Source organism: Patagioenas fasciata, chromosome 4, assembly GCF_037038585.1.
Source record: "Patagioenas fasciata isolate bPatFas1 chromosome 4, bPatFas1.hap1, whole genome shotgun sequence".
Classification (NCBI taxonomy): Eukaryota; Metazoa; Chordata; class Aves; order Columbiformes; family Columbidae; genus Patagioenas; species Patagioenas fasciata.
The window spans coordinates 64,764,094-64,782,723 of NC_092523.1; the positions used below are offsets into that span (position 1 = coordinate 64,764,094).

General features: G+C 37.0%; 1 long non-coding RNA gene across 1 annotated transcript in view; it reads right to left on the reverse strand.

The window, feature by feature from the left end:
* Window positions 1-2,540: 2,540 nt before the first annotated feature.
* Window positions 2,541-18,630, reverse strand: part of LOC139827834 (uncharacterized) — a 244,824-nt gene continuing 228,734 nt past the window's right edge. The window contains exons 3-5 of the long non-coding RNA XR_011738887.1: window positions 15,129-15,182; window positions 12,613-12,757; window positions 2,541-3,100 (exon numbers count right to left, since the gene is read on the reverse strand). This is a non-coding gene — a long non-coding RNA (uncharacterized lncRNA). The remainder of the gene's footprint in view (window positions 3,101-12,612; window positions 12,758-15,128; window positions 15,183-18,630) is intronic.

Below are 18,630 nucleotides of genomic sequence, written 5' to 3' on the forward strand. Positions count from 1 at the left end.
CCCAGTGCTTCCTAATCATATAAGCTACATTCAATTTTAAAAAGTAACCAAGAATCTTAACCCATAAAGCCAGCAGCAGAGAAGCACAAAAATAAATCTGTAACCCACTTTATAATCATAATAAGGAAAGAGGTGTCCCAACTATAAACTCTGATCACCAGCTGCAAAATACATCTTCAAATCCCCTAGCACTGGCTATTTTTCAACATTTTCAGTGCCAGGTTACCTAATAAGACAGCTAAAATACCTCAAAACTCGCCTTGCACTGCCTTATAAGTGATTGTTCTACTGGTTATAGAATGTAAAGAGCTCACAAGTGGGAAGAGATTGCCATGCATCACATTTTCAAAAGAACCCTGACCAGAGTAATTGTATTCCTTGCATTTGTATCTATACTTGTAGTAGATAGCTACGATCGATGGCAGCTTGAGATGCCAGAGGTGAAGCTAATTAAATAGATTAAAATGAAACTGATACTAAAAGATAATAAACAAAACAAGTCTCCCCAAAACGCATCCAGAGAAGAAATTCAAAGAAACAAGTTAACCTTCAGAGTTGGTTGTTTTTTTGGTTTTTGGGTTTTTGGGGGGTTGTTGTTTCATTTGGTTGGGGTTTTTCTTGTGGGTTTCTTGTTAGTTTTGTTTATTTTTTTAATAATCTTCTTAGTAGAATATATGTTATAAGTAGGATCCTGGGTTGGGTTTAGTTAGAAATTACGCATAGATTGTACAGAAGGTTAAAGGAAGATCTTCAAAAGCGCTGGAAGTTTAAGGTCTCCAGGTCTCTACAGGACCTTTCCCACCATCTTCAGTGGGTGCTAAACTGAGGCTCGAAAGTAGTTTTGGAAAGCATACCACAACATTTAAACCAAACATATTAAGCTGTTGTCTGACGGAACGTTTGGCACACACCCCTGCCGCTGCTGAACCCTTCCAGGCCACACAGCCAGGAGGATCCCCATTCTTAACTAGACGTTTAAGGCCAAAACCTACGCTCTGCCCAGAACACGTTCAAAGTGACTCGGAGCAGGGCGCTCTTGAACGCTGGCAATAGAACAAAGCAAGTGGAGCCTCGTGGTTGTGCCGATGAGCGCCCCACATGCCAGGCAGGGCGGCACCAGAAAGCATCAAGCCCTGGGCTTAGTTGTACCGCTCGCCCACGGACGCAGTCCCCAAGAAACACCCTCGCAGGTAGCCTGGCTACTAGAGAAACCCTCAGCCCACGCGGCTTCTCTCACCCACCACGCTCCGCACACGAAGTACCTGACAGGGGCGGCCCAGCAGCAGCAGCGCAACCCGGGCGACGGGCTCATTCCCACGGCGGCACCCGGGCCCAGCCAGCAGGGAGGGCAATGCGAAGGCTCCGTCGACAAAGACGAGGAAACAAGGCAAGTCCGAAATCCAACCCCGCGGCGCCTCCAAAAGAAGAGCTAAAAGCCCGGAGGTGGTTGAAATAGCGGCTGGGGACGGGTGGAGTCCAGGTGTGGCCAGTCAGGACCATTAAGGACAATTAAGAGCCGTTAATGCCTCAAGACTTGGCAGTACGTGGGACCCAAACAGCCCCTAAATGGGTTATTTGTGGTGGAAAATCCCAGCTGAAAGTGATTCGACCGAGGGCCGACGGAGCTGCCCAAGCAGCCTCTTCCCCTCAGCCGTTTCTCTGAGCCCCGCACGGGCGTGGCCGTCACCTTCGGCTCGCGCCTGGGTACCTGCCCGCGTCGCGAGGGGAAACATCTGTGACGTTGACAAAAGCTGTTGGGCGAAACAGATGGAATCGAGTTTTGTCTACGTCAGCTTCACCACCCACCTGCCGGGTGGCAGCGCAGCGGGCCGGGAATGCGGGAGCGCCGTCTGGGGCTGAGTCCTGCGAGTCCGGCTCAGAACATTCCGAAACGAAGGCAGCAAGGTGTGCGACGGACCTGCTCCAAAGGAGGGTTTGAGCAGTCTTGCAACACCACTTAGAAGCATGAAAAAGGAAAAAAAAAAAAAAAACCCAAACACATAACAAAACCAAAAAACCTGCGCAAAGTGTGTGTGGTGGTGGTGTGGTTTTTTTCTTTTTTTCTGTGATTTCCAGCCACCGCTGAATTTTTCTTATCTTAATTCCTTAAAAGGAAAGTCCGACAACTAAAATTTAGAGACTGTACTAATCCTTAGAGTACAGATCCACTCTTTTGAAAGCCATAAATACAGAGTTAAAGAACCACAGGAAATTAGTTCTCTGAGTTATGTTAATTGCTCCCAACACTCCAGTATCTATCTACACAAGGAAGGAACACAATTTGAAGAAGACATCATAACATATCATGGTTAAAAAAACTTCGTGCCTAACGCTTTTTCTTACGAATTAAAAGGGGCTTGAACCACTTAAGAGAGAAAAAAAAGACCGTGGCTGAAACTACACACAGAGTAGAAATAATTGATCCGAGTGCTGTGTTATCTGTCACTTTAAATCCCTCTCTAGCACCCGCAACAGCAGCAGTAAGGGAGTGAAGCCCATGGAAAGCAGCTACAGAAAAAGGGAGGAAGAAAACAACTCACTGTGATTACAGTTTTTAATTCAAAAGATTAGACCAAATACATTTCAGTATTAATAGAGTATCTTCAAACAACGTAAAGATAGCAAGAAAAGTAATGCTAAATGACATTAGAAGAAAAACATATTGACAACTGCATTAAAACAGTACACATCTTACAGCATAACCAAAAATATAAGCAAGAGCATTGTGAAAATTTAAACCGTAAGGAGTCTCTTTTATGTTAAGGGCTTGGTTTTGACAAATTAACTGTACATTTGTTGCAAAAGAGAAAACACCTCATTAATGTATACTTCTACTTGACAACTCAGGATGCTGAAGTCTGAATAGTGGCCTTGGACCAGCTATATCTCAAGTATTTTCTGATTTATGATGTAGAGCTTGTTGATGCATTGCTGGTGGATCCAGAGTTTTCACTGCTTAAAAAAAGGATAAGCATCAGCTCAGTCAACACAAACTCTGATGTTCCTTGGCTCCATTTCAGATGTTATGCTCCTGCGGGTACACCTGCCCTTCAGCTCATGGATACTATGGAGATCATGGCAATCCTCCATCTGGAAATCACTGAATAGGAGACAGTGGGACAGTGAGTAACCTGTTAGATGTGTATATTGATCTACAAATAACTCTTTGTAAGAGATAATCAAAATGTAGATTTTCTAAAGAAAGTAGCGATTAATTTCCCAGACTTCCTATAAAAAAGAAAAGAGTTATGTGAATCTCCCTGTATCTGGAAGTGCATTGAGTCTGATTTATATCACTGAAATATTAATTAATTCTTAATTTCATCTACCCCAAACAAGCAAAACTATCTTACTTCTTTCTTTTCCATATCAAAATGAAAAATAGTTTGTGGATTTGGACCATAAACAGGTAGTGCCTTGCAATATACATTCAAGGTTAATTTGAAAACTAGCTACTGAGCCTTTTCTTAGACAAATCTATACAAAAAGCTTTTAAAACATGTACTTATTGTTACGACTCCCTCAACTTGTCATGACTACAGGGCCTGTACAGGTCAGCCAACTTGAAGATAACCAAGTCACTATGGTAGGTAGTGTCAGAAATGTATCTCTACTACACTGTATAAAATAAATGGTAGTTAGGAATGGAAAATTGTGTAGTCCTGCACAGAGTAGAGCTAAATCCCAAATCTCTGTGGTAGTTTCAAGCTTGTACAGCTCTGATGAATAGAAGACAGCCTGGCATGTCAAGGTTTTCTGTATGATGATGTTAAGAGGTACTTCCTCATAGTGGGCTGTATTATAACATTCAGCTTTAACAGGAAAAAATAACATTTTTCATTTGCATATTCTTCTAATCCTGAAGTTGAAATAACTTAATGGAATTCTGGTGGTGTTTCACGTTTGGTATTTGCTATGAAAAAAAAAAAATTAAGAAGTAGGAAATTATACAAAGGCCTAGAAAGTAGGCTTTTTCTCCTATAGCAGAAGACTGAAAGGTAAATATTTCCTTTTTTCAACAGCTTTGTGAAATCAGTCTTTCATCGCTAGCATCTGCTTGTTTAAGTTTAGTTAAATATTTCATATTTTAAATATAGCGTGATAATAATTATTCTGCAGTTCTGAATAGGAACAAGTGTAGCCCAATGCATTATTCAAGAACAGCACCTGATCTTATTTAATATCATGTAACGCTTTGCTTGTTCTTACTCTTTTTTTTTTTTTCTTTTTAATGGAGAAGCAATACAGCATGCTTGCCAAATGTGTACAAGTAAGCACCTTTTCTCCCAAACAAGCTGTTAAGTAATGTTATTAGCCTAAATATCTTGTCCTGAATTTTTTAAAGCATGTTTCTTCTGAGTCGATCATATTTTTTTTTGTGCATTGGTTATAGCAAGCTATTTCAGAAATGGCTGTGCAGTAGGATGTACCATAATATGATAAGGAAAAAGTTAATCTGCTAAGAAAGTTAGTGACCTTTTTTTTTTTCTTGATTTCTAAGCTGCTCACTGAGTGTGCTTGAATCTCTCTCTCAAATATCTCTAGGGTTTGAGAACCAAATGTTTTCAAGTAGTTGGATGCCTAGGGATTTATGGTTGTGCGGTTTTCCAAGAGTATTTAGGCTTATACGGTAATTCCAGTGACAATCAGCAAGTATCATACAATTATGTCCTGAAAATTCCACAAGGTGCCTTTTTAGTTCCTTGAGAACTAAATTTCTTAGCTTGTCTCATACAAGCCTGTGTCCTGGCAGTAAAGTAACACCAGACTTTCACCAGCTCAGATCTGAGCAGCCCTGAGAGGTGTTATGGCAGATGGGTTTGCCTGAAAGTGGACAAATCTTCCCTTCTGATAGTAACCCAAGTTTCCACTACCGAAAAGATAAGCTTTGTGCATACAGAAAACACAAAACTAATTGCTTTTTGTTCTCCATCTCCAGCTTCTCAGTGGTGGCTCTGCCCCTTTATTTTAAAAGTCACTCTCTCTCTGGCTCACACAGAGTCTTTTCATTCAGTGAACACTTACTACTTTTTCCTTCAGTTAGAGTGGTTCGTTGTCACCAGCAGTATTTTTTAATCACACCCTGCCTTGGGAGGCATATTCATAAGTTCAAACAAGATGCCAAGCTCTTCAGGGTATACCGACTCTTATTTTGACCCCATAAAAATGCCGTTGTGTTTTGGTTCGTTTTTTTCACCTTCCCAAAATACCTCATGGCTGTATAAATATGGCTGGCAATACAATGCTGAAATTCAATATTAAGAATGCTGTGTTCTGGTAGCATACGGGTAGTATTTTTTGTTTCCAAGTATCATCGTTCTTTTGCGGAGAGAAACTACTATGTCAAAAGCTTCTGTAACTACAGAGAATATCCCTCCTTTCCTGACCTTTTGTATCAGGCTGAGTCTCTCTGGCAAATTTAGAACCTGCTGTAAATGCGAATCATTCGTTTTCTCTTTGTAAGGCTGGGAGCTGCATGTTTGGCTGTGAGGCTCAACTCTGGCCTGCACAAATTGTTCAAATAAAAAAGGTGGTTCTGAATATCATAAGCCTGGAACATCTGTGACCATGTCCGAAGATAATTTTTTCAATTACTTGAAATAGCAAGCAGGATGTGCAGCCAGTAACCTTCCTCACCATATCATAATGTTTTATAGGCAATTTTACATTCTGTGTGTTCTTCTTTCCTCTCTGTTGATACTAATTGGGATTAGCTGTGGGATGTAACATATGAATAAGTGTGCAAACCAGAGTACACAGTGTGTAAATCTGCTTATAAAACCTTATCATAAAAAAGGCATTTCAGTTATCATTTTTATTCGGTGAGGCAACCTGTTGGTGGGAAGCACACCTCATGACACTGATTATGTTCATATATATACGAAGTCACTACTTTATTTCTGTTTGAATTTTCTTCCAAAGAAATGATCAAATAAATAACATGGGAGGGGACGGAGGGGTGCTGTTTTGGTAAAACTGATTATGTTTTTAAAATAATCCTAAAGTTATAACTTGCTTTAGTTCACAGGTAATCTCATGTGAAACATTAAGTCTTTAGAGTTGATATAATCACATGTGTAGGTCACATGGCATATGCAAAACAGCTAGATGGGTTTACTTCTGGGTCTCAGATTTATGCTGTGTGTATTAGTCACTGGAGTCTGAAATGTTGATTTGATGTTTATTTTCCACCATTATATCACTATTTGCTATATTTTCAAGTATTTCTTTCAGTAAACTAATTTGATACAGTGTTTGAAGAAGACAGACACAAAAGAAGTGCAAGCACAGTAAAGCTAAGTTGTTTAAATTTAGAACTAGCTTGGGAAATTTCAATTTTCTTTCATTAGAAAACTGTTGGTTTGTAGAAAACAAAAATTATTCATTCAGTTCAAGCAACTGCCTACTAAGGAAAGAATTGGGAAGGGTTTTAGGCTGTTAAAATACCAACATTTTAAAGTAAGAAGGTTGTTTGCAGGTCAAGTATTTTTAATTAAAATGCAATAAAACTACAATTAAAGAAATAAAAGGTAAGAGTTTAAGAAATACTTATAAAATTGCACAAACTTACGTTGATCTGATTACAAACATGAAATTTTAGATAAAAATCGGGATACCAACTTCTTCTACCAGCACTAGGTTTGAAGAAATACAGATATCAATAAAAGTGTCACATGGTGGAGGAATGGGTGTCTTGCATTCACTGCTTCTAAAAGATCCTCATGGTGGTTATAAATTGGTACAAATGAGGAGGGGTTCACCAAGGTCCAACACTAGCTCTCCATTGACCTTTGTATTACACTGTGTCTTTCCATTTACTGCACAGGGAACCTTTTGCTCAGCTGTATGCAATTCAGTATTCTGAGCACTCACTTTATTTCCACTTTTGTCTAATTTCACTTCTCCTTTCCTATTAATAAGCTTCATTGTTTTAGAATACCAGATTCAGAAGCTAGGTTTTAGTCCTTTTGTGCTGTAACCCAGAAACAAGTATTGCAGAGAACATGCATCTGAGCTGATGCATCTGCACTACAGCTGGGCTCTGCATTTCCATGCCTCCTTCCAGCACGTGGAGTGAGCTGGGACAGCAGAACAGGGATCCAACGTGGCTATTTTCCAGCGGCGCAATGCCCAGGACCTGACAGCACCAAGCTCCTTGGCAGCGGCTTCAGATTTCATTGGAGCCAGGCCTGGCCTTAAAATCAGGGAGCTGATCACATTTCTCTGTCATCTCCCTGGCTCCAACATTTACTCAGCACAAGAGAGAATTTGACGCCCTTCCCCCCACCATGAGACTGATCCATCATGATTAACTCTGCTAATTAAAGTTAGGCTGCAGAGCTGTAACACTGGTGTAAATGATCAGAACCAGACTCATGAGCCATTTTGGTTCTAATTTTCATTTGCACAAAATGTAATTTCACATTCATTATTTAACATACTGGTCTCTCTATACTGTCAAAGCATTAAAAGTACCCTGGTGCATGGGAGATGTAAATCTGTCTGGAATGAAAAATAAATAAATAAATAAATAAGCCTTCCAAGTCCAAGAAAAAAACCTTTTAAATTTTCAGTCTTTGGAACTTATCACTCTATACAGTTAAGAGTACTTCAAATAGACAACCCCTATTTCTACAACCTCTCATTCTGATCAGTCAAAAGAGGAAAGCTTTTATATGATAAATATACCAACCTTTTGCACAGAATAGGCAACAAATACACATATGAAAAATTCCTTTTATATTTTAGATGTCTCCCGTTTTATCTAAGTACAATATACTTTCACAGTAAATACACATATATATCCTAATTTTATTTAATGTATTCAGTCAAATAAATATTCATGTGATTAATTTCTCCAAACATATTATGCAAAGAGTATTATTCAGAATCAAACAGGAAGAGCCACTGATTTTGTTTGCGAAGTTTACAAGTAAAGTACCATAAGGCAAAATTAGCAGTCGGCAAATGCTATTAAGGGCATCTGTTGACTACAATTAGACTATAGAATGCAATCAAAGGGATACTATTCTAGGCACCTCAAACATGTGCATGATTAAGAGTCTCCTGTTAAGGAGTTTACCTTATGTGCCCTGCGTAGAAAATATAAATGGTATGAAGTATAGAAATGCTGAAGATCAGTGATAAACTGGTTGATAATGCATAATATTAATCCGCAATCTGATTTGTTAGCTGCTGACTTATTCTTTTTACACACACAGAAAAAATGGTGATTGTATTACCGCTACAATTCAGTTTCCGCTGAATTGCCTGAATTTTCTTTGGGAAGTCATGGTTCCTGTTTTGGTAAGAGGATAATCCAGCAAATGCAAAGCTTTGTAGAGGTGATTTCATATGAAAAAAAGGAGAAAAATGTAGGAAAAGAACACCGGTTTATAATACGATGCTATCTGGTCATGAAGGGATAAATTAAATAATACTCAGTGTAGATGATAGCAGTGTAATTTCTGGTTTTCACAAGGTAAAACAATAACTATAGCAATAGGAAAGTCTGTATTCTTCAGAAGCAACTGTGTTTCTTTGATAAATGGTAAGTATGTTCATATCCAGAGATATTAGGACTGTTCAGAATAACTGAAGGACAACATGGGAAAACATGTGCTTTCCCTTCACAACCTGGCAATTTTTATGAATAAGTCAGCTGACTGTAGCAGTCCCATGGCTTTAGGCTTCAGTTTTCTCGGTTTATCCTCTTGTTAAATTAATATTTGTAGAAATCCCACACATTTCCGTAGAGAGAATTTACTTTATCACTTCTGTTCTGCCTTTGATATATGTTGCTGGTGTTGCCGTTTTTATAAATAACATTTTTATGAATTATGATGCACACAGAACTTGCATGCATATTACTTATAGACAATATAACATTAAAAATAGGTTTAGTATACACTCTTAGGAATATTGACAATAGGGGAGAAGATAATGAAAAAAAGCATGGGAATAGGGAGAATGACATGTCCATTCTTTTGGCCATTCTGCACATTCCACAATGTATTTTCCTAAGAATTTCACAAAGCTGTTTTTTTATTGATGTAGATTACCTTTTTTTTTTCATGAATCATTCAAAAACTGCCTTTTGAAGAAGAAGACATGCATATTTTAATGCATACAATGAATTGTATATTATATTAGAACAGCAAATTCTTTCAATTTTCCTCTCTACCAATGTTAAAAAGGGGAAATCCATGTGACTAATTATATTAACAGGAAAAATGGAAAACAAAACAAAACAGTGACAAAAGAAAATACTGTCAAGAATTCATTTCATTAAGAACTCAGTAACTTCTGCTAATTTTATTATCTGTTATTCTCTGTTAATGTAAATGCTTCAGTGAGAGATAATAAAACTCTTCCTGAAAATAAGAACTCAAGACATGCATTTTAATATTTCTTGCATTCTTTTTTTCCTTTTCCTCTTTCTAGATTTTATCACCATGGCAAGAATTTAAATCCTGGAAGAAAAGCCCAGGAATAAGCAGTAAACTTGCTGCTATTTTTGATTTTGTAATAGATTCCCTATCTGGGCAAGTCATATTTGATCTGATTCTCCAGTACTGACTTACACAGTGGTTGTTATTCACATGAGTAGTTCCATCAGATTAACAGGGCTGCTTGTGCACATAAAAATTACTTACAGAAAGGGTACAAAACTATGCCTATAATTCTCTGTATCATTCTTTCCTAGCTTTTGTTTTAATAGGTGTATGGCTACATTAAAAGTGTCCAAATATCATGAGACTGGATGTTTGAAAGTAGCACCTTTTTATCAATAAGTATTTTGTTTCATAAAATGGAACAATGGGCTGTCACATATTATAGCTTCATAATTTCTGCATAAGAACAGTGTAGATATTAACACGAAATATTCTGATAGAGCTGATTCCCAGCTTCTCTGGAATTAAATGGTTTTGATAGCTTCAATCCCTTAGTTCCTACTCAAACTCCCTTTGAAAACCTCAGTGCTGGAAAGAAAAATGTACTCTGTTAAGAAAGCAAACCTCTCCTTCCTTCTAATACAATACTTTCCTGAACTCTTGTTTGCAGGGGGGTAGAGTTGAATGCAAAATTCAGTTTTCCAACATGAAAAAACATGGTTATGGTGCATTTTTTAAATTACATGGCTTTTCTAACATGAAAAAATCAACATGTCTGCAAATATATTCAGAAACAAAAGCTCTGCATGTACAGTATATACATAAAAAAAAGATAAAAGATATCTCAAGAGTATAGTATCTGAAAGCCGTCATGCGATCACTTCAGGTTTTTTTGTTTTCTTATATTTTGAAAGTGTGTCATTTTGAAAGGAATGGCAATGAATGAACTATCAGATAAAGGGATGACTTCACCATGAAATGAGTGTAGTCACTGTACTCAGAAAAAGACAGTATTTTTTCTCTCTCTCTTTTTTTTTTTTTTTTAGGCGAGGCTAATCTTTGTTATTTAAAGACACCTGTTAAAGTTAGAAAGTTAAGTGCAGTGTTTACCCATTTTTCTAGTTCTGATTAGGAACTGGTCATCCACATTTTGAAGGGTTAGGAAAGATATTAAACACAGTAAGATGGAAAAGTGCCTATTTCTTCTAAAATGGTTCTATTCTTTTTTGTTATACATTATACATCAGAGTGATATTTGAAGGCAGATTTATTACACTCCCTGGCAGAATGCTTTGTACATTTATAATGCAAAGCTTTTATCTAAAATTCAGAGCATTATTTTAGAAAGAAGGTGTATCATATCTGTGAGACAAGTTCTGTTCTTACTGAGAAGCTTCCCTAGTAGCTGAAAATATATGGTAAAACTGATGGTCAAGGAATAGCTAAAAATGAAATCTGTAAGGTTTCCTTACTGTAGTGTTGCTTTTGAGTCTTACTGTAAGATCCGTATCTAACTAACTTGGTCTGTGAGCTATACATAATTTGATCAAGTAAAAATAATTTATATTGTATGCAAATATTTAATCTGTTAGAATTGTTGGGAAAATGCTTTACACAGTTAAACTGTCTTAAAGGAAGAAATCTTTAGGCTCCTTCTGTTTGAAATTATTTCCCAATGATGCCCTTACCACACAAAAAATTACTGTTGTAAGGAAAGAGGTCTATCCATGAGAAGAGATTAAGCAGCATTTTAATCCTATACTGACAACTAATAGCTAGAACTTTCAGAAATTAAAGCATTTGGACCATCTATTTCTACTAATATTAAAAATAGCAGGAACTTAGACACAATGTGGCTTTGAAAATGCAATCTAATCTACCTGCCCTCATGCCTTTATTTTCAAATTTGAGTAGTCACCCTGCATTTTCATTTTCAGATGTCCATTGAACCATTTTGAAGCAGCTTGAAAAAACAGAGTTTTGCATCTAAGCCTTTCACTCTGTGCCCATTATCGTTGCTAAAAACATCCGCCAGGCCATTGGCTTAGGGCTTGGAACACAGGGGACTTTTAAGGGTTTGCTCTCTAGTGTTTCAGTGTTAGGAATTCGCCACTGAACTGAGAAGTAGATAACGAGCATCTGTTCTTCTTTGTGAGGGAATAAACTTGATACTGATAGAATCATATCCTGCTAAGTAAAAAACTGCAATAAAAAGGTGAAAATGCTATTACATGTTTTGATTAGTCATCTTTGATATGTTAACATGGTAATACTTACAAAAAAATATTCAATGAATAAGTTTAAAATTTACTTTGAATAATATTTCTTGAGGCAAGGTAAAAATTATATTCAAACAGCATTTCTCCATTAAACACATTTAAATAGGAGTCTACATTCTCTTTGTATACTTTATGACCACTTGACGCTTCTTTACAAAGTCATCCACAAAGAGACTTAACATATCAGTGTGAAAGCCAGATGATCCAAAACTGTGTTGAAAGTTTCACTATTGGTACTAAAAAATTATCAATGTTTTATTGTAGCAACTATTTCATTGGGACTATTTGTGAAGTCACATACTGCTGGGTATATAAGTACCATAATTTGGGTTCCCTGTCTGTGATAAGATTTCCTGCCTCTGAAATGGTGTAGGACCTTCCTTCCTTCCTTCCTTCCTCCCTTCCTCCCTTCCTCCCTTCCTCCCTTCCTTCCTTCCTTCCTTCCTGCCTGCCTGCCTGCCTGCCTGCCTGCCTTCTTGCCTTCTTGCCTTCTTCTGTTTTAGATTAGCTTTTGATTTTCTCATTAGCTGTGGAATGGTATCAGTATTTGGAGAGTTTATCATACATGTCTTATGGCATAGAAATTTAGTCAAATTTGAAAAGCTGAGGAACATTTTCTGAGATGCTACCAGAGTCCACAAGGTGGACTGAGGTGTTAAAAGAGCAGGTAAAGAACCTGAGCATCAACATGTTTGTAAGAAAAGCAGGCATCTGTAGGTGGCCTGTTTCTGCTGTAAACACAGACATAACAAGCTTAAACAGCTGGAACTTCAAGCCAGGCAACTTCATACCAGAAATACAGTAAAGTGCTTTATCAATGAATGTAATTAACCATTATGAAAAAATAACTACAGATGTGATAATCCCTTGTCATAAGGCTTCAGCTTCAGTACAAGAATCAGTGTCTTTCTGAAGGAAATGTAACCCAAACCACTTACCTTGATGGTCCTTTTGCTTCTCTACTGCAAAAGGGATGGCTGGAATGGCCACAGGTGGTTCAGAGCAAAGGGTAGATCTAAGCTTCCTCCACTGATAATGGTGTTCTACTTTCCTTTTTATTTAGTCATATTGGATTTCATCATTCTAGAAGGAATAATATTTTCATTTTATTTTATGTACATAGAAAGATGCTCTAAAACATACGTGTTTTAATACTGCAGCTATTGCCGACTACACACTTACTGGTTTATCTCCCATATTGAATGTAGTAATTTGGACATAAACTAGTGCCCATTTTCTAGGGAAATACAGGGTTTGTTCTTATTTGCTTACTTGGAAAAGAAAAATACAGTGGCATTGTGTAACACATGCAGTGACATATCATAGCCACAGCCGACTTTCCATTGCTCCTGCACAGAATGCTCTTTAAGGGAAATAAATTTCTGTTTCTTGTCACAGACACCCATATAATACTTGTCACATGAGCCATGTAAATGTTCATCCTTTAGTGGTACATTTTTGTCTTTCATAAAGTTTCATACTTGATTTGAAAGTTTCAAAACACTCAGTTATAAGGTTCACAGATGGTTCAAAATCCATTGATAATTCAATGTCTGTTTAGCTCTAAAGTAGACCACAGACCTGGTAATTAAAGTCCTGAGAGATTTGAAAAAGCTTATGCACACATTTGTAGATACACTAGTATTTACTGTCAGTGTTCAAACATTTTCAGTAAACTGAACTGTGATTTGGAGCATATGTTTCTTGTTCCCTAATTGGTAATCAGGCCCACTGAGGGCAGGATCCACATACTGGCAAGTAGTAAGGGCTGGAAGGTAAAGCATTGATTAAGGATTATAGTTGAGATGATGTTTGCCGAAGTGAGCATCAATGGCTCTGCCTATCTGCCACTCAGTCCCCAGTTTAAAAGCGTTAAGAGAGAGATTTATAAATTTAAAAGCAAAATAATAAAAACCTTCATAAATGGAACGAGAGTTTCAGTCTAATGGGCTGATTTTGCAATATATAAGTAAACAGTACAACCACTAACATTTTAAAATAGAAAAACAAAAATGGCACTGATATAATCAGTCAAAACCATTTAGATTGACTTCAGTAGTTACTGGTATGCATGTTGTGTGTGTGTATCTGTAGAGGAGTTCATTGCTGCCAGCGAAGAGAAACATTTTCATATTTCATCCCCTTCCCCACTCCCCACACCAGACATTGTCTTCAGCTCCACAGTTCTTTGTGATATAAACTATGGAAACTCAGAACAAGCATTTCCATAAGCTACACTTCCCATAAAACCTAATGGCAAAGCTATCACAAAGCATGGCAAGCCTTAAACAGCAACTGTTACAAACAGAATCACAAATATTGGCAGTAAGACAGAAATCAAGGGATAAAGAACAGCTCCTTTTATACCCAGTCTGAATCTTCCAATCCAACAGAAGGCTTTTTTTGCAGACAAACAATCAGTGCCTTCCAGGATGTTCCGCACAATCTAGTCGTGGTGACAAAATTGTTTATAGAACAGTTCTCTAGTAGAAAAATGTTTACAGCACTTAGTTGAACAGAAAAAGGAAAATCTTCCCACAAAAAATTGCACTCTCACACCTTGGCACACACATCGCTTGGGTCTTTTCCCATGAATCAGTCAGATTTGTAATTGGTAAATTCTATAACGTCAAACTTTGAAAGCCCCTGTGCTGTGTTGTTTGCTCACTGGGAGACATGTCGGTCCTAGGACCATATTCATAGAGAACAGTTTAGATCCACGTTCCCTGAACTTCCCATTCAGGTTCATCTGTCTTTAATGAAAATTTGTAATGTAATCTCTTTGTTACTAACACATTATCACCTTCAAAAGTTACCTGTCACTAACGCATGGGTCAGATCACAGTCTTTAATTTTATACTACATTAAGGTAGTAACAATAGTTCTGCTTTTAATATTATATGAAATTTTTGCTCTATCATTTTATTTGTCCTGTCCTAAAAGTAGATGGCAATCATTTGTGCTCTGATTATAAGCTATTTCTTAATCTGTGACTTTTCTCATCATAATGTATGAAAGTGGCAAATACAATCTATAAGTAATAAGTATGGTATGAAATTTCACAAGGTGCTTATCATTCTGTGTCATTATTCTTGCTTTTGTTTCTCTCTTTTTTGTAGGAATATTTTTTATTTAGAATATAGTGGTTTTTTCTTTGCCTTTTCTTATTCTGTTTCATGATTGAAAATGTTTTGCTGTCTAAAATATAAAACTAGTTCATGGTCTTAGAAATGCTGATTTATAATCAAACTTACTGTTTTCTCTTTTTTATGTTTATCCCCCTCTTTGTTTTTCAGTCATTGAAATACTAGAGATTTAAGGTGCATGTGTGTACTGGTGAAATTAATTTAACTGAGCAGAGTGTACCCTGATCTGTAGCCTAAAATGTTGTAAATTTTGTGCTAATGACATTTCAGATCATGTCTATTTCTTGACCTTAGAGGACAACACTCACCTGCTCTTCTCAAAATACAAAGGTACTTCTGTACTTCCAGGTGTATTTCTTCAACTGAAAGGCAATTACACTTTTATTAGAATTGGTGGTTTATTTTGTTTTACTTTTGTTTGAAAATAAATCTTGACATTCTCTATGAGGGAAAAATCTGAGGAAGCCCATCTGGTAGACAGCCATGAGCCAAGGAAGCCTTTGATTCCCAGAATTAAGGACAACCTGGTTTCCTCTTGTGCAGGTACTAGATGTTTGGGGTTCACAAAAAGTTCTAGAAAGAAGAAAGGAAGGAAGCAAGCTTTCAACTGTTTCTGGTGAAGTAAACATGTGGCTCCTTCTTGACCTACCAAACTAACTATAAAGGTGGCAAATAAAGCTAGGAAATCAGAAATTTGTATCTCAGTTCCCTAAGTAAGCAGCCATGAATCTGCAGCAGGTAAACCAGTGGAAAGTGAGCAAGTTGTAGACAGCAGCCTGTGTAACTAATTCCACTAGCATACCAGCCAGTATCCACTAGGTTTGAATTCATATTCACTGAGACTTTTTTTTTGGAGGGAGATTTTGTAGACAGCAATAGTTTTTTTATAACAATTTGTAAATAAAAATGAAATCTCAAAATATGCTAGCGAAAGGTAGCTTTATTAAAATCCCAGAGTAATCTAGAATCTGAGTACCTCAATAAGACCTTACTTTTAACAAACAAGTATTTCTAAAACAGTGAATTTTGGATAGGGTCCAAGATCCTAACCATCTACATGGAACCAGCTGGATGAATGCAGGATTAAATTATCGGCAGAAGGCAGCTGGAAGCGGGCTTGTATACACCTGCAACACTAGCCAAATTTACAGCATCTCTATGACTACTTATTTTAGTAACAATTAATACAAAAATGTGCGAAATATTCAAAATCGGTGAACACATAATTGTACTAGGAACTCTGGAAAACACATATAGTTGTGGAGATTGTAAAGATCTACTTACCGGTACTAGGACTACATGAAGACTTCAGATTCCACTTTCTAGTACTCTTCCAAGCATCTCTCTGAACCATTAAGAAATACAAGAAGAAATGCAAGGACAGCTGAACTGGATCAAAGTAATGATAGCTACTGATTCAGAACAATAAGTGAAACCAAGAAACAGGACAAAAAAAATATGTGGCATCATTGTTCAGTGCTTATGCAGTGGCAAGTAACACAAAAGTAGAGAAAAATGCCTGGATTCTGAATAGTGGACAGTATCTTGAAGACACACCTACAACAGGGTGGCACAAACCGTGGTTTTCCTTGAGATAAGACACCAGGATCTCTTTGCACTAAAGAGGAGAGAAAAACTTTCCCATGATCTTTGATTAACATTTTAACAGAATAAAAAACATCCTTCAAAGACCAGATCATATGGGTGGCACCCTATGGTTTGAAAAAGGCTTTGTGCTTACTGTGCTTAAGACTACAGAACACGGAGTTTTATTAGCAGTCACAGAAAATTCGTCACTACACCTATTGCAACTATCACAGAATGGCTTAGCTGTCTCATAGTGGTGACCGTAAGAAAAATATGGCTTAGTACAGATCTAAAACCACTTACTAGTCACTTGAGAAAGGCAGTATTCACTACATGTGACTGAAGTTATCCTATGCTATTTATCTGGCACAAAAGTATTCGCTCTTGGTGATGGGTTTTGACATGCTAAGTGAGATAAGCCATCCAACAATTCAGCAAACTGTCTTGTATTTGAGACTCTGTGGGCACCAACACAGGTCTGCTGTGCAGTTAGTGTATACAGACCCAGACAGTGGAACAAATCCTGCATGTGTAGATATGTATGTATATAATTTCATATATAGTGATATTTATATTTCCCTATGAATGATACTTATACTGTTGGACGAAGTGGTTTTCATAGGGAGTACATTCAAGCTCATACTCTCAATGTGAAAATTCTTTAACAGATATCAGGAAAAAAACAAAACAAAGCAAAACACAAAACCAAACAAACAAAACCAACCAACCAAACAAAATCCAGCTATGTGCAAATAGAATAGATGAGTTGAGAGTAACTACAAATATTTTTGCTAATATGAAGACATTGTCGTGCTTTAAAAGATTTTGGCTCAGCCTTTAGAATACATGAGGGACCTGTGAACCCGATATTGAGAAATAAACAATGTAGTCTTTACATTCAGGAATAAGAAGAAACACAGAACCTCGGCTTGAAAAACCCTGGAATACTTTATATTTTTCTCACTTTTAATGACTGTAGCAAATAATTACTTTAATCTGGGAAGAATTATGCAGAGAAAGATCACTGGAGAACTGCCATCGAGAAACTGAAGATACATTTTTTTCCATTTTCAGTGTGGAGACACAGGCTCCAACACACTTCAGTATAATGTCAAGTACTGAATGCAGATTTCTCTATTCCTTTCAAATTTCACGTGCTTCCATACAGGAAATACTGTAAAGACATTAATAAATGTATTCTTGTCAATAAACAAAAGGTTGAGTGTTATTCACCTTGATCACACAAGTACTCACAATGACTACTAAAACAAATTGCATAAATGAAGGATACACATTTGGCTCAAGATTTCATTGCTGATAGCTTTGCTAGTATCGTAAGCAGATCTTTATCACACCAGACAAAACCTTAAGATCTCTAAGCTGGGACAGCTATTAAAGTTGTATAAACTGTATAAGAGTAGGAATGGATAGCACAAATAGCCATTGTTCACTGAAAATTTAACTGTAGACTTCAGTAGAAAAGTCTTTTCCCTTTCTCTAAACATCATAGATGCTGGTGAGTATTTGAAATGTAAAGTATCTTAAGATGAAATACTTTTTCTCCTCAGATACCTTCCTGGTTTTAGAACCCATTTTTCCTCTTTGTACTTACCATGGTGTCTTCTAGTTATACATCTAATTGTGCCTGATGTTGAAAGATTTCTTCCCAAAGTTCCCTGCCTGTCATCATCAGTCATTTTTACTGGTTATAAAGGTATTTTAAAGCTTTCAAAATCTCAAACCATACAGGTATTCAAAATAAAACGTATTTTTTGTACCATATCAGTTTCCCCCCTTGAGATTCACCTTTGCTTCTCTGGCTCTGGGACTGCTTGGGGAACAGCAGGTAAACAGATCTGAATTCAATGCAATAAGGACTTTCAGTAAAAATATCCATCTCCCATATTTAGTGTGTTGCAAAATAATGACAGAAAGTCTAAAGAAAGATCACATGTCACTGCATTCTGCACAGTACTATTAGAGGTTAAAGCACAACCAAACTAACGGACTGACCATCCAGCAAAACACAACAATTAAGTTATTACAGTGTTTTCACCATCATCTTTGTTTTTTCTTCTAAGCTCATTTAAATAAAATGGCACAGAGGCACAGATTTCAAAAATGTGAATTTTATTGAGATTTATTCCACAGAAAATTTAAATATAAGAAATTAAATAGAAAGTCTTGTCAAGTGAGACTCTGTGAAAGTAAGTTCCAATCGCT